This window comes from Lynx rufus, unplaced genomic scaffold (genome assembly GCF_022079265.1).
Source record: "Lynx rufus isolate CCGP_SWC_20201006 ecotype Redwood Valley unplaced genomic scaffold, mLynRuf1.p SCAF_4, whole genome shotgun sequence".
In the NCBI taxonomy this organism is placed as follows: Eukaryota; Metazoa; Chordata; class Mammalia; order Carnivora; family Felidae; genus Lynx; species Lynx rufus.
This window is the reverse complement of record NW_025814856.1, coordinates 155,619,886-155,633,380: the sequence shown is the minus strand read 5'-3', so window position 1 is coordinate 155,633,380 and position 13,495 is coordinate 155,619,886.

Below are 13,495 nucleotides of genomic sequence, written 5' to 3'. Positions count from 1 at the left end.
TAACCTAGCTGAACTTGTTTTATGTTCTAATAATTATTTTCTGAATTCCTTAGGATATTTTTTGTATGTAAGATCACATCATCTAGGGATAGAAATAGTTTTATTTCTTCCTTTCCAATATGGATGACTGGTATTTCTTTTCCTTACCTAATTTCCCTGGTTAGAGCATGGAGCCCCACACAGGGCTCAATTTCACAAACTGAGATCATGACTTGAGCTGAAATCAAGAGTTGGATACTTAACCAACTGAGACACCCAAGAACCCCTGTGGGTTTTTCATAGATGACCTCTTGCCTTTTTGTGATCCTACACTATCTTTTTTTTTTTATTTTATTTTAGTGGTTATTTATTTTTGAGAGAGAGAGAGAGACAGAGCATGAGTTGGGGAGAGGCAGGGAGAGAGGGAGACACAGAATCTGAAGCAGGCTCCAGGCTCTGAGCTGTCAGCACAGAGCCAGATGTGGGGCTCAGGCTCATAAGCCATGAGATCATGACCTGAGCCAAAGTTGGATGCTTAACCGACTGAGCCCCCCAGGTGCCCCATTTCATCCAACACTATCTTATTTCTCTGTCTCCTCTCTGAAATTATGGTGAGATTTTGGTGAAAGGAATGTGGACCTCAAAATCAGATTTGGGTTTGAATTGATTGTCTTGTTAATTCTACCAAGAAATGTTGAGTGTTAGACACCAGTGTATAGAAGAAAATCCCTGCTCCCAAACTGCTGTTAATATATTAATAAAACAGTGAGAGAGACAGTCAGATGGATAAAATATTGTAGTATGATAACTGCTATGATGGGGGTATGGCCAGGACAATGAGAAGTACAGAAAACAGGCCCTTGGGAAGATCAACTTGAGGATATGTTGCCTAAATTACTCTTGAACAATTGGAGATAGTCTTGGGAGAGAGGGAATGTGTGCAGATATGGAATGCTAGCTGGATTCTGTGAGCCACAGGTAGGTCTGTGAGGCTTGAGTGTGGGGTGCTTGCAGAGGGGCTCAAGGTGATCCTAGAGAGAGATAAGCGGGGCCATCTTTCCAAGGGCCTTGTAAGCTTCTGAAGGCTTGGTGAGAAGTGGATGGTGGTAGGAGAGGAGATGGATTGGTGGTGAGTGAGATCATGAGTGGGAAGATCTGGAGATAGGAGTTTACTGCCTAAGCAGGGACGAATTGAAGGCCCAAAGTAAAGTTTGAAGAAGGGAATAGAGTCAAGGAAGATTCAAAGGTGGAATTAACGAGAGGTGAAGGAAATGGACTTGAAGGGAATGACTCTCATGTTTTTGATCTGGGCATCCGGGTTGTTTGGTGGATTAACCTGAGACTCTGTTTTCTCATCCATAAAATGGGAAAAATACTTCACAGATAACAGTATGTGCATCTCAGCACAAGCATCTGGTTAGGACTCAGTAAATACTTACTCTTTTTACTTTCCCCCATTGTTTCTGTTTCTTCTGCTCTTTTTTAAAAATTTTTTTAAAGTTGATTTTGAGAGAGACAGAGACAGCATCCGAGAGAGGGGCAGAGAGAGGGAGAGGGAGAATCCCAAGCAGGCTCTGCACTGTCAGCACAGAGCCTGATGTGGGGCTCAAACTCACGAAATCATGAGATCATGACCTGAGCCAAAACCGAGTCAGATACTTAACCGACTGAGCCACCCACGTGCCCCTGTTTCTTCTGTTCTTTAAATGTAGGTCTTCATTAGGTTAGTCCTCCCTACAGAATGCTTTGCTGTGTCCCACAGTCCCCACTGGTACCCCTGTGTGGGTGACTCCCATATCTCTCTCTCCATCCTTATCTCTCTCCTAAGTATTTTTGACTGTGTTCTGGGCATCTCCATGACCTGTTAACCTTCACAAAGGAGAAGCATCCCCCAGCTCTCTTCTTCCTCCTCGTGTCCATACGCCTACGAATGCCACTGTCATCTTCTGTCATTCCACCTTAAAATCATTTTTGCTAGTTGAAAAACACATTTCTGTCTTACGGTTTCCAGTTTTCCAAAGTCATTTTGATGTCCTTCTCTCCGCTCATCTCCTCCCATTCAGTGAAATCTGGGCTCTGTTTGATCCCCTCCGTAACCCTGTACACACCTGTTTCCTGTTCTGTCCCCATGGTGCTGCCTTCCATCAGGCCTTCATTACTCCCATCGGAACTAAAGCTCTAGTTCTCTACCCCTGGTTTCTGTCCCTTTTGGTCCCCCCATCAGGCAACTGCCAGGCTGAGTGTCTAGAGACTAACTTGATCAGGACTCTCACCCTGGTGAGGGTCTTCAGTGAGTTTTCCACACCCGGTGGATAGTTGCTCAAGGCACCGCATGTCCGAACCTGTGTGCTTTCCGTTTCTGTCTCTCCGCATCCTTGTAGACAAATGAGATTGTTTTCTGCACCGTGAGTATCGTCTCTGCCTCTTCCCTTGTGGGAGGTGTGCTTGTTCTCCAAGTCACAGCTCATGGATCCTGCCTGACTTTGATCAAACCAGATAACTCTCCTTCCTCATATCCTGTAGCACTTCGTGCTTATTTAAAATGATTTGTGTACGTATCTTATCTCTCCTACTGGATTTAATCTCCTCAAGGGTGCCGCCTTCGTCTCTATAACCCCCAAAATGCCTGTCTCATATTCAATAAATACGTGTTAATGGAAGGTACTACATTCTCATCTTCCTGAAGCATGAGCTTTGCTTTTCCAAATGCCTGTCCCTGAGGGCCTATGACGCAGACAGTAAGAGGATGAAGGGCAGCTGACTTTCCCCTGTGGGTCCTCTTGTAATTTCATACAGAGTAGTATGAGGATATTATTACAAAGACACGTTCTTATTTAAATTCTCGGTAACTAAGTCCAGCAGCATTTGGTGGGTTTTATATAGTCCATATAGCTTTTAACTCTTTATGTGGCTTGCATGGGCATAAGTCATCATTCACTGTAGGGGAGCTTGAGAGATGGGGCAGTTAACCCAAGTGCTAGGCAGTTATGCAGAACTATAGGTACCGGTCTGGCTTTTCCTGGTGGAATCTAGAACTTAAGTTTATATACTTCTTAGGTACTTTTAGCCAGGTGATTCGTTTGGGAAATTGCACGCGGTACGCCTTGCCCTCCCTTGCCCTTCCCTGCAGTAGCTTCTCAGAAGGCTGCCTCAGCTGGGTTTTCAAGGAGGTGGCTCTCAGTCCCGGTTTCCAATTAGTGATTTCCAGGAACTGAGAAGGGAAACAGGAATAGAAAGAGCTAGAGAGTTTCTGTCTTAGGCTAAAAAAACTCAAACGCTCAGTTCCTATAGCACTTGTCTCCTGGCAGCGAGACAAGGAAGGAAAGAAACTGTGAAGGGTGCCAGGGTGCCAGTAGAGCATCCGTGTCCTTGGCAGAGCTCTGAATCGCATTCACAGCTCTCGGTGATTCATCGTGTGCGGGCCTGCCCACCCGTGATCCGAGTGGCCGAGGACAGGGTGAGTCAGGCCTCCCGCAGCTTCCTTTCCTGACTTCAGTTCCGTGCCCTTCCCGGGCTCGCCGGGCTGCGGGGCCAAGGGGAGGCCAATGATGCAGGGTGGTGCCTGCTAGGAGACGCAGGGCACTGGTCCATTCCTTTTTGAAGGGCTTCCTGCTCCCGTCTGCTCTAAGCCCTAGGGAAATATGGAGAAGAAAGGCAATCCTGATATTTGGAAGGAAGGCAGCGGTCATTTTAAAGACCTGTCTAAATTTGGGGCCTACTTAGCCCCATTAGCTGGATAAGCTTCTAGGTCAGTCTCTACAGTATCTCTCATTGTTATATGATGCCCCTCTTAAATGTGGTCTGCAGCCTGGTCTCTGTGTCCCATTCTTTTCTCTTAATTCTTTTCTCTCTCCCCTTGCTCAGCAGGAGTTCTATTTATTTATGAAATCACAGCTGTTGGACTTTTCCTTTCCAGGATCGTTTTCCAACCCAGGTATGTCCCATCTCTTGGTTGGCCCTCCCCTATCACTAGCCCTAACTCAGAAGATACTACCAACAGCAAATTATGTCAATGCCGAATCCTAGGGTTCTCAGCACCAAACCCCCTAGTGTGGGTCCAGGCCCAGAGTTCACCACATTTGTCCCCATTTGACCTGCAGCAGAATCCATGGTTTAAAAATCCTCCTAATGCTGGGGCACCTGAGTGGCTCGGTCAGTTAAACATCTGACTCTTGATTTCGGCTCAGGTCACGATCTCACGGTTCGTGGGATCAAGCCCTGCGTCGGGTTCTGTGCTGATGGCACGGAGCCTGCTTGGGATTCTCCCTCTCCCTCCCTCTCTCTGCCCCTCCCCTGCTCATGCTGTCTCTGTCTTTCACCCTCATGGTAAATTTAAAAACTTAAAACAAAAATCCTCCTAATGCCATATTATGCTTAAAAATGGAGCATTCTTCATCTGGTCAACCCGAGACAGGCCGCAGATCTCCTGGTCTTAGCTAAGCTTCCTGTTGTCTTGCCACTGCACAGCTCTTGCCGCGTGTCCTATTTTATGTTTGTAGCAAGGCATTTTTTCTCTTTCGCCCCTTCCCCAGCACTGATATTCTTGGATCCACTCAAGTTCAAATGATGATGTGTCCGTGTTCCTCCCTCACAGCGGGGGAGTGCCTTCTAGCTCTGCATGTGTCTATCACCAGAATTGTTCCAGGACGCTTTAGAGAAATCCAGGCACAGCTAGGTTGGGTGACTTGGCTAGAGTGGCATAGCACTGTCTGAGCGAGAGTGATAATTTACTGTTTTAGAGGTTTTCTGTTCTCCCTTCCTTGTGGCTGCACAGCACACGTGCTCTGAGGAGAATGCAGCTTTATTAACAAAACCTCCAAGTGCATTTGCTTCCCAAAAGAACTAGACAAGACGAGGCACTGGGGCTGTGTCAACTATCCCGCGAGTGAGGGTAGAAAGCAGAGGAGGGTGGTTGTGAATAATACCTCACTTCTGTACGGGGTCAACACTTGTCGTAAATATGACCAGGTCTCTGGATCGAAGCTAATTCTAAGCCCTACCGGATGACCCATTTATTTCAAACACATTGCACAATATTTTGAAGCGTGAGGGATGGTTACCTAAAATTCACTGCAATGGGATAACTTGGAGGCACTTCAATGTGAATTGTTTTGAAGTCACTTTCATTTCTATTGTCAGAACAAATCCACGAAATAGGTAGGACAGAGATTTAGGCCCATTGTAAAGTGAGGACCCTGAGGCACAGTGAATGAATGAATGAATGAATGAGTGAGTGAGTGAGTGAGTGAATGGGGCCAACCGCATTTATTCCAGAAAGCACAGACTTGGTTCGCACAGTTGAGATTAGACCCCCTGATCCGTGTTTGATTTCTGTCACATTGCTCTTTTCTCAGGAAACTTCCTTCACTTAAGAGATGAGACCAGGCCATCCCCAGGAGGACCTGTGCTCTGAGTGGTTTTATTAAAGCCATAAGGAGTTTCTCTGAGCTATCCACACACTCTTGCCTACAGAGGTGTGCATGTCATCTGGAACTTATAGTGAGCCCTGGGAGCAGGCCCCCTTCTGCAGTCCGTCAGGACTCAATTCCTCTGGCTCTGTCCACACTCTCCCAAACATGTTCCCGCTGGCATCCACCTGACTTTGACCTGACCATGCCACTTCCACCTCATCGACTCCTGACCTTGTCAGCTCCCGGACTTGTGGGGCAGGAGAAGGGAATGCTGCCTCCCTGCCCCCCAGAGGTGCTTCCCTTCGCTCCGTAAGTAATTCTTGAGCACCTGCCGTTTGTTGGGTTCTCTAATTATATTGCTTGTCATCATTGTGTCCACCTACTGACTTCAAGGTCATTGTGTCCACCTACTGACTTCAAGGAAGCCCTCCCTCTTTCTGTAATGAGTTTAGTGCTGGACTGATAGCGTCCCAACACTTTTAATTGCCGTCGCTACCAAGGAATTGAACGTCTATGTTACTGACCGTCCAAACATCCCACCCTTCTAGTTCTCTAGACCTTAAATGCAGTATCTCCATTTACAGGACACTGCAGGCACCCACGAGGATGGTTAAGCTTATTGGACTTGCTAATCAGGTGCGAATGTTCCTCCTCTAACCTTCTCGGCTCAAAATCTCTCTGACCACGTTTCTTGGGATCATGACCCTTCCCTCCTTTCCCTTGCCCTTTACAGACATCACTAATCAATGGCCAGGGCACTTAGTCAAACTGAGTCTGGACACGGATTTGAAAGTCCTCAACATGAAACACGAACACCACTACATCTTATCACATTTGGCCTGAAGAGTTACAGCTATTTTCAAAACCTTTTGAGACCACCACCTTTTCCTCTCCTTCCCACCTGAAGTGAGAGCCGTAGACTCCTCATTCTGCCCGTCGCCCCAGGCTACCTTCTCTTCTTTCTTTGCAGAGCTCGGAAAACCCCATGGTTGACCATTTCAAAGATGTGCCTTCAAGTGTCCAAGATGCCTCACTCTTGGATTTTTATTACATTCATCTTAAGCATACTTAGAAGCCACCCCCGCCATAAGCTTTTTCCACACCCCCCCACCTTAGAGCGCCAAGCACTGATGGCTGGGCCATAGTGAGGGTTGCTGTATGTGTGTGCTCTCCAGCCTCACCTGGGCCCCAGTGACACTCACCAGTCATCTGATTCTTCCTCTGTTGGCTGCCTGAGTCACATTCTGCAGCAGATGCACCATTGTGGAGCCATCAGAGTCTCATTTCCTATCTCACTGAGGAGTGAGAAGCCACCTTCCTTCCTCTCCACTAAAGTGTTCTCTTGACTTTCTCCTTCCCTTTCCCCTTCACTTCCAGCTACATTATCCTAACCCTTTGTCAGGTCTCTTCACTCTGCTCCCCTTACATCTTCTGCTCCATCAGTTCCCTCCCTTCTCTCTAGTTTCTAGTCTCCTCCATGCTACTAGTTCTTCTACTTCAGTCTCTCCTAACCCAGAAAACAGATAAAATGAATCCAAGTGATGCCCAAAAGCCTCTCCCCATCTTCATTGTTAAATGAATTGAAAATCATCTGTCCCTAAATAATATAGCTACCACCCTCTGCCCCATTTCGACACTCCCTCTCCGCCCTGTGGCCGTCAGCTTCTGCGGCTCCTCCAAAGAGCCCCCTCCTGGTCCCCACCTTCCCTTTCATTCCCATCCCATGGCCTTGTTCAGGGCCAGACCTTCCCTCCCTTTCACCTAGCTGTTCAGAAGCCTCTGTCACCTCTTTCAGTCTATTTTATACATTGATTCCCAGCTAATCAATCTCAGAGACAACTTTGAGAACTTCATCCTGCTCAGAATTAAGTGGAAAACCCCCAGTCTGGCAATCATGGCACCCTGGTCCGGATCTCTTTGCAGCCACCTCTCCACTTAGATTCTTCTTTATCCAAACTGGACCCCATACTGAGGTATACCCTCTGTTGTTCTTCCTATAGACCTTGACTCATGCTTCTTCTGGAACAGACTTGCCTTCTTCTCTGTCCGTAGATGCTCAGCTCAAGTTCTCTCACCTCCACAAATGTTTTGGTGATCCCCCCAAGTGGGTGTATTCTCTTCTCTGGATCTCTTGAAGCACATTTTTGGAACATCTTGAAAGCACTGTCATATTACTATGATTCGGTCTATTTCTGGCCATTGATCTCCTTGAGGATAAGGAATATGTATCTTTAACGTTGTCTACCGTCCCAGCCAGCGTCCAGGGTAGAGCTTCACGTTATTGCTAAGTCCTTGCTCAGCGCACATGAAGTATCCAGTGTTAATCATTCTGAGCCCGAGGCCCAAACTGGTGGCCCACACAGCTCACATGGTAATCCCTGACATGTTTTGTCTAGCTCCTCTAGAGTTGGCTTGATTTTGTTTTTTTGGTGGTGATGAATTATGTTAAATATAAAATTCGCCATTTTAACCATTTAGAAAATTGTTTAAGTTTATTTATTTATTTTTGAGAGACAGAGACAGAGAGAAAGCACAAGCGGGGGAGGGGGCAGAGAGAGAGAGAGAGGGAGACACAGAATCTGAAGCAGGCTCCAGGCTTTGAGCTATCAGCACAGAGCCCGACACAGGGCTTGAACTCATGAACTGTGAGATCCCGACCTCAGCTGAAGTCAGTCGCTTAACTGACCGAGCCAGCGAGGCGCCCCCATTTTAGCCATTTTTAAGTGTGCAATTCAGTGGCATGAATTACATTCACAATGTTGTGTAATCATCACCACCATCTATTTCTACAGTGGTTTTTTTCATCACCTCAAACAGAAACTCTATAACCATTAAGCAATAACTCCCCAGCCTCTGGTAACCTCTTATCTACTCTCTATGAATTTGCCTCTTCTAGATATTTCATAGAGTGGAATCATACAATATTTGTGCTTTTGTGTCTTGTTTATTTCACTTAGCATAATGTTTTTGAGGTTCACCCGTTTTGTAGCAGGTGGCAATACTTCATTCCTTTTTATGGCTGAATGTATTCTGTCTGTGGTGTGCATCGACCACATTTTGTTTATCCATTCATCTGTTGACGGACACTTGGATTGCTTCCACCTTTTGGCTCTTGTGAATAATGCCACAACAAACACTATCATAATCTGTTTGAGTCCCATATTTTAATTCTTTTGGGTATCTATCTGGGAGTGAAATTGCTAGGTCATATGGTAAGTGTATGTTAAACTTTTTGAGGAACCTGCTGTAGAGTTGTTAAAATTCAAAGCACTTAACAACTTTAAAAATGAGAGATTACTCATAAAAATTAGACTTTTTTCAACTTCTCTTGAAAAAAAAAAAAGAAAAAAGAAGAAGTCATCTGGCACTCATGGGTCTACCAGGCCCATTTCTGTAGGCATATAATCTGCTGGGGATGAGTGGGAACCACTCCCTGTAGATGAGGTATCTCGTCTCCAGCTCGACAAGGTCCTCATTGGGTGACATCGGATCTGGACATTCTCTGCCTCGGCCCGGTGTAAGCCTTTGTTTTAGTGCCTTTCCTTCACTGTACCTTTCTAGCCTTCCCACACAACCACTCTTTCCTTCCTGTGTTCATACTCACCCCGCATTATTATTTGAATGCATACTGTTCCTTTCCCTTTCTAGCCTGTAATTATCTGAGGGCAGAGAGCCTTTTTATCTCAGATTTATCAGGACCGGTGGACATGTTGTTGGTACACAAAGTCTTAGTTATATTAGGTTTTTTTTGAGCTTATTTATTTGGAGAGAGACAGAGACAGTGCACGTAGAGGAGGGGCAGAGAGAGAGAGAGAGAGAGAGGGAATCCCAAGTGGGCTTTGCACCAGCACAGATGTAGGGCTTGATCTCATGAACCGTGAGATCATGACCTGAGCCGAAACCAAGAGTTGGACACTTAACCAACTGAGCTACCCAGGTGCCCCTATACTACATTTTTAAATTGAATATCTGGGTTTTAGGGCAGAACTTATTTATACGATTATGACTAACAGAGCCAACCAACTGCTACACTGCCTTGTGGAATGTTGTAAGAAAAGGGCAAAAATCTAAAATCCGGGAAATGAATCACAGATGACAGGCAATGAGGGAAGGGCTAACTACTTCCTCATTTAACATATTTCTTTGTAAGGTTTTCTTTTCTTTTCTTTTTGGTCACTGTAGGCTGTAGTCTGATGAAAATCATCTAAAAGAGGATTTATGGAAAACTGAAGTACAGTGTCATAGAATTAGAATTAGAGTAGATGTCATGAAATAGAATTATAGAATTAAGATGTCACGCCTATATACACATGCAAGAAAAATTGAATCACTACCTCACATCCTAAAGAAAAAAAAATAACTCAGATTGGGTCACCACTTAAATGTAGGAGCCCAAACTATAAAACTGTTAAAAAGAAACAGAAGAGTAAATCTTGGTGATGCTGATTCAGGCAGTGGTTTCTTAGAGATGCACCAAAAGCACAAGCAACAAAAGATAATTTGGATTTCATGAAATTGACAACTTTTGTGTTTCAAAGGACACCATCCAGAAAGTAGAAAATCACAGAATGGGAAAAATATTTGCAAATCATATGTCTTATGAGGAAATCGTAGCCAGAATATATAAGGGGCTCTTACCAGTCAACAAAAAAAGATAAGGAACCCAATTTAAAAATAGGCAAAGAATCTGAAGAGCTTTTCCTCCAAAGAACTTACCTCAATAGCCAGTAAGTACGTGAAAAAGCTCGACGTCCTTAGTCACTCGGGAAACACAAATGAAAATCACAATGAGATACCACTTCATATCCATTAGGATGTTTCTAATAAAAACATTACGGTAAAAAGTGGTAGAAAATTTATGGAGAAGTTGGAATCCTCATACATTGTCAGTAGGGTTATAGGTGGCATAACCATTTTGGAAAGTAGTTTGGTGTTTCCTCAGAATATTAAACGTAGAGTTACCATATGATCCAGCAAGCCCACTCTTAGGTGTAGACACAAGAGGAGGAAAACATACGTTCACACAAGTGTCTCTTACACATTATTCAGAATAGCCAAAAGATTGGGGGTGACTGAGTGGCTCAGTTGGTTAAGGGCCCAACTCTTGATTTGGGCTCAGGTCACGAATCCATAGTTCTTGGAATCAAGCCTTGCTTTGGGCTCTGTGCTGCCAGTGCGGAACCTACTTAGGATTTTGTTTGCCTCTCTCTCTCTCTCTCTCTCTCTCAAAATAAATAAACTTAAAAAAAAAAGAATAGCTAAAAGATTGGAAGCAACACAAATTTCCATCAATTAATAAATGGATGAACAGAAATGATGTATGCATGCAGTGGAATATTATTCAGCCATAAAAAGGAATGATGTATTGCCACATCCCCTAATGTAGGCGCATCTTGTAGACACTATGTACACATCATGCCAGGTGAAAGAAGTCAGACACAAGAGACTATAGATTGTAGGATTCCATTTATATGAAATGTTCACAGTGGGCAAATCTATAGACATAGAAAGTAGATGAGGGTTGTCTGGGGCTGGAAAGGGCAGGGAATGGGAAGTAACTGCTAATGGGTACAGGGTTTCTTTTTGGAGGTGATGACAATGTTCTAAAATTAGATTGAGTGATAGTTGCACAACTCTGAATATATTAAAAACCACTGAGCTGTTAAAAAAAAGGGGGAGGGGTAGAAACAGAAGACTCCAACATAAAATGTTCTTCATTCCTCTTATGTAACTACTAAAATACACAGTGCTCAAAGATGACAGAAGAAAATATGTCTGAGGTAGTTTAGACTGAAGCACTTACAGATGACCTGGAATGTGTATTGAGTTTGCTTTAAAACTCAAGGCTTGGGGCACCTGGGTGGCTCAGTAGGCTGAGCATCTGACTTCGGCTCAAGTCCTGATCTCACAGTCCCTGAGTTCGAGCCCCATATCGGGCTGTGTGCTGACAGTTCAGAGCCTGGAGCCTGCTTTGGATTCTGTGTCTCCCTCTCTTTCTGCCCCCTCCCCCGCTCATGTTCTGTCTGTCTGTCTGTCTGTCTGTCTCTCCCAAAAAATGAGTAAGCATTAAAAAACAAAACTCAAGGCTTGCTCCAGGCACCCCTCCACGCAGGGTCAACTTGGGTGGAGGACAGATGAAATAAAATGAGCAGAAGATTGATAATTGTTGAAGCTGCAGGGTGGGCACCCAGGAGTTCATTACACAGCTCTATTTTTGTGAATGTTAAAAAAAATTTGTCCATAATAAATGTTAAAAAAAAAAAAAAAGACAGCTTGAGCATCTACCATTCAGTAGATACGCCCAAGATATGTCTATGTTTTGGGGGAGCTCTGTGTAGAGGGCCATGACCACGGACTCCGTGTGGTTATTCTTACACATGTGCATCTGTGTGAACAAGGAGGAATGGGGTTACCTGAAGGAGAGGCCAAAGCACTTCGGAAGATGTTTTTCATTTTGTAGGGCTGTTGTACAAAAGACTACAAACTGGGTGGGGGGAGGGGGTAAAACAACAGAAATTTATTCTCTCATAGTTTGGGAGGCTTGGGTGTCTGTTGGGCCAGACTCTCTCTGAGGCCTTAGGGGACGAGCCTTCCTTACCTTACCTTACCTGACCTTACCTTACCTTATCTTACCGAGCCTTACCGAGCCTTCCTTACCTCTGGAGGTGGTGGCAATCTTTGGAGTGCCTGGCTTATAGAGGCACCGCTCCAGTCTGTCCCCGTTGTCACCTGGGGTTCGGCTTGTCTCTCCACATTGTCTCCTCTCTGCGTGAGTCTATCTCTGACTCTTTCTTCTTGACTAAAAAGGACACCACTCACATGGTGTGAGGACCCATCCTAACTGAGTATGACCTCATCTTAACTTGATCGCATCTGCCAAGACCTTGTTTCCAGATAAGGTCACATTCACAGGTAGCGAGGGTGAGGACTTCAACATATCTTTGGGGAGAGGGACACAGTTCACCTCACGAAAGGACACAGGTGGAGTAAGCAGCAGGTTAGACAGGTTCTCAGCAGCGCACGTTTCTTCTGTGAATCTTCAGCTCTCCAGGCAGGCTATGGTGGACACAGCGTTCGCCATGACTAGGATTACCCCGAATGTGTCACTCCCTGGCCAACTTTATCTTTTCCAAATGGAGACAAGCCTTTTCTGGTACTCACCTTCCATTTGGCAGCCTTGACTGATGAGTGATCCACCTAGACTCTTCCAGTCTGTCACCTCCTTTCCCTATAATGTTCCTGGGGATAATTCTAACGAGTGTTCACTTAAGATATGTTTCAGGAAAGGTCAGTTTCTTACTCTTTGACACAGACACGTATATCACTTTTAGAGTTTATCTTTTGAGCTGGCTGCTGAAGTTATTTTAGACTTTCCAGTTAAACTGACCCAGAAATCATTCCTCTTTTGAAACTTCCTCTGAAATGTTACTCACTCTGACTCTTTAACTCAGGATTACATTGTGCTGTTTCTTGCCCTGTAATCTTACTCTGGCCTTTGACCAAAAGCAATAGAATCGGACCTCAATGCTAAATGGTACTTATATATAATTTTATTCTAGTAAACGTAATATTTGATAATTGCCATGTACTCTCAGATAGTCATCTGAAGAGTCTCACGGAGGAATCACAATCTTCTCCGTACTTTGTGAAGCGTGTGGGCCACGGACTTTTGGTTACTTTCTGGAAGATGTTGCAGGAGGAGGGGCTTCCGCCCTCCCTCCACAGCTACCTTCAACCTATTTTTCAGCTCCAGTCAGTGGGAGTGGTGATCAACCCATTAGTTTTCATCTCATCACTTTTAGGAAGAGCGGGAAGGGCCTGAGCAGGAAGGAGCTGCTGCTGTTTTATGGAGGAGGGAGGAGGCTGGCCCGGCACGGTGCAGGGAGACGAGGGCTGGAACGAACCTGGGTGCTGCTCTTGGGAGCTTGGAATTGGACGACCGTGGATCCCAGGGCAGAGATAAAGAGACTGGTGGGCCCAAGATGCAATATCGATCCTTGGTCATCCCCCCACCCCTACCTGGCCCCGTATACAAGTGGAGGGTAAGCAAATAGCAGTGTCCAAACAGGGCTGATAGTGATATTTTAAGAGCTTCCTTCCGCGTA